The following is a 3,984-nucleotide window of genomic DNA, read 5'->3' on the forward strand; positions in this document are numbered from 1 at the left end:
AGCACGTGCAATATTATGTTCAACCTCCATGGGTGGCAAGAACAGTTACAAACATAAACAAGTTGAATGGCGAGGCGATTTTAAGCAGTGTAAGTATAGTTGCCTAAACTTTGCAAAACAGTGTTTTGATATTTAAAGAGCAAGTAAAGGCACTTAAAAAAAAAAATGCAACCTTCAAGGCAAAGGCATAATGAGCTAGTATGCATAGCATACTAGCTCATTATGAATAACTTACCTGAGAACGAAGCCCCCGAAGCGGTCCTCTGTCTTCATGTTCGCCGCTGCCATGTATCCCGGAGTGACTTCCGGGTCTCGCTGCTCTGGTGCTGTGATTCGCCGGAGCCGCGATGACGTAACTCCTGCGCATGCGCACGGGAGCCGACACGAGTGGCATATCGCCGTGATCTGCGGCCTGCCCAGTGCACCGCTGTCATTTTATAAATATCTCCTAAACCGTATAGGTTTAGGAGATATTTCTTGGACCTACAGGTAAGCCTTAATCTAGGATTACCTGTAGGTCAAAGTGGTTTGTAAGGGTTTACAACCACTTTAAGCACAGACCTGCATATTTCTAGACCTGAGACATGCTTTATAAATATTCCTCCATGGTAGCCTTTTTACCCTGGAGGAACACTTGAAATCATTTTTAGGCCCCAGGGAAACCCTGCTAAAATATTATATCTACAGGTCATAGTACAGCAGTGTAGCTTTACTGCTAGCTTTTCCAGGTAGGAGGCGCCAGCGCCAAAGGATGACCACCAGCACCCCCTGATTGGCGAGGAGGAAGACAGGACATTGTAAAAAAAAAAATACAGAACTCTGTCCTGCCAGCAGGGATGTGCTTGTTTTTGTTTTTGCAAATAAATAACAGGGAATAAAAATTGGCACATCCCTTAGTGTACACACAAACACTGGTTAGGCACACATTTAACAGTTTGATCACCCTCCAGGCCAGTGTCATTAGTACAGTGACCGTGTATATTTTTAGCACTGATCACTGTATTAGTGTCACTGGTTCCTGCAAAGTGTCAAAAGTGGCAGATTGTTCACCATACTATTGCAGTCCTGCTATAAGTCGCTGATCGCTGACATTACTACTATAGAAAAAAAATAAAAAAAATTCCAGTATAGTTTGTAGACAGTATAACTTTCACGCAAAACCAAATCAGTATACATTGGTTGTTTTTTTTTTACCAAAAATATGTAGCACAATACATATTGGCCATATGTATTCAGAAATAATTTTTTATTATTAGAGATGTTTTATAGCAGAAAGTAAAAAATATTTTTTTCCCTCAAAAATGTTTTTTTTTTTTGTTTGTTTATAGTGCAAAAACCCAGAAGTAATCAAATGTCACCAAAAGAAAGCTCTGTTTTTGAGGGAAAAAAAACGTAACAATTTTTTATTTTTTTTTTGTGCATAGCATCGCACAACCACACACGACCGCACAATTGCCAGCTAAAGTAATGCAGTGCCAAAAAGCAAACAATGGCTTGGTCAGGAGGGGGAGGGGGTAATATCTTCCCGAGGCCAAGTGGTGTGATCATTGGAGGTCAATGGGAGAGGGGTCTTATACATTGCTGGCCAGGGGGGAAACGCACCTTTACATTGCTGGGCAATGGCTAGGGTTCCTTTTTACATTGGGAGTCAGTGGTAATAAAGCCCTTTATATTGGTGGTTAGTGTCTGTTTACATTGTGGGTCAGTGAGAAGAAAGCCCTTTAGATGTGAGTCATTGCAAGGAATGCCCCCCCCCCCCCCAAGTCTGGGTCAGTGAAAGACAGAAAGATCACTGGAGTCAGAGGATAGTTACCTGTACATATACTACTGGCTTCTACCAAGTGTCAGCGCTGGAACAATGCAAGCAATATAAGAAAGTAGATCAGCCTGGTAATAAGCAAAGAACCCCCTAGAAACTTCTGGAGGAACCTTGGTTAGGAAAGGCAGCTCTATGGCTTTTGCAACCATGCACATAACAATCAATAAGGACAGAGCATATGTCCGACATACATATAACAATCGTAACAATTAAATAATTGTATGTTTAAATAAATAATCACACAAAATAAGCAGTTTAACAAATATATGGCTACTTCCACACAAAAAAAAAAAAAAGGGGAAAGATAAAATAAATTAGTTCTTGCAGAAAACCCAAATACATCAGACCAAACCGTCCTTTTCTTTGTGGTTTGTAGATCAAAATTTGTACTTCAATTATTTTTTCCCAGAAGATAATATCCTTTTGTTGAAAAAAAACAAAAAAAACATTATACAAATCATAGCATTACATAAAGTTGTAACAAAGGCAAGACTTGTATTCCTGAGCCCTTGTTCACACTAAAAGCGGGTTGAAAATTGTGCGAGTTCAACTGAGCTCACACGATTTCAAACTCGCATTTCGGTGCAGGTTCAGGGGTGATTTGCAAGACATTTGTGTGGGCTCATGCACAGATGTTAATTCAAAACACCCCCGAAAATGCAGGAACTACTTTTGGAAATTGGTGTGGTGCTGCAAAGTCGGCGTCACACCAATTGGGACAGTGCTATAGCTTGCGATTTTACATGTCTGGCATTACTAGCACTTTGTCATTTTGCATAGGAGAAACAAAACAAACCAGTTCCATTATTATTTACACACAACAACTTCCCTACCACCACACACAGCAAGGAGATAAAATTATTCCGGAGTCGTAAATATATTAATCAATGCCTTTTTGTAGAATAACTGGAATTTTTTGCCTTTCCCCAGCTGAATTCACATTTAATCACAGCGTATGAGACAGTTTAATCCCTAAATAAACCAGTTTCTTGGGTTTTTGGTCTCTTGTACGATTTGCAGGTCCATAAATGATAATATCTTGCAGAAACAGGTTATTAGGTCAGTATTAATATTTCATACGGTCTTTACAGGATGTTAGAATCAGTCCAGCGTGACTTTATTTGCACACACAGTAAAAGATGAGTGCAAAAGAAATTCATAAATTAATTAATGTTTGTCCCTGGAGACAATCTGTTGTCAAACATTATCATCAGCAAACATCAAGAACAATGAATGACATGCACCAGTTCTTACCCAAACCATCTGCCTGATGTCTACTTTAAATGGAAAAAAAACAAAAAAAGTCCTTCCTGTGTCAGGTTGTTAAGTCCACAGGTGTTGTCTTAGGTGCCTTCACCTGAATCCTGTTTAAGGCTGGATTCACACCTATGCATTTTTAGTGCTTTTTGGATTTTGCAGATTTGCACTACAGAACGTGTTCCATAGGAAACCATGGTAAATGGACTGTAGTGAAAATCTGCAAAAAGCACTAAAAATGCATAGGTGTGAATGCAGCCTTAGCAAAGGTCTGCTATTTTTATGTGATTAGCAGCTGTTCTTTGGAGACCTGTAGGAACTTTCCTGGTGGGTCTGATGCATAATATTTTTGCACTGGAAAAAAATAATAGGAACCTGATTTGTTGGGCCTGCAGAGTTTTTATTTTTCCTATTACCATACCTGGGGATGTTTGGAAAACCATGTGGGAAGAAGAGCACAGTGCTGAATTAGTATTGTCACAAAAAAATGTTTTTTCATCAAATGCATTAGTGTGTCACAGTGCCATTTATTTTTAATAGCACCCTACATACTAAAGGAATGCACCTCAACACACTGTAATTCACTACTGTGCATGTTGTCTTTGAAAAAATTGTGAATGTCTGATTTTCAGTCCATTGGCAGCTGGCTCATTCACACTTGCTTTAGCCACTGAAGAGCGATCCGTATTCAGATCACTCTTGAGAGAGCATTTGACAGACAGCAAGGAGGTATTGTATTGCCGCCTCGTGGCCTGTGTTAACCTCTTGGCACTATGGCCAATAAGGATGAGCTCCGGTGTGTTCGCACACTCCACGTGCAGAGCCCGCCAGGAAGTCGACGCAGTGCTGCGCTAATAACAGGCAGTGAGACATTGCCCGATCTCTGCAGCCATGCATCAGGGAAATGT

The sequence above is a fragment of the Lithobates pipiens genome, unplaced genomic scaffold (genome assembly GCF_037356315.1).
Source record: "Lithobates pipiens isolate NorthernLeopardFrog02 unplaced genomic scaffold, aLitPip1_a1.2 Scaffold_25, whole genome shotgun sequence".
In the NCBI taxonomy this organism is placed as follows: domain Eukaryota; kingdom Metazoa; phylum Chordata; class Amphibia; order Anura; family Ranidae; genus Lithobates; species Lithobates pipiens.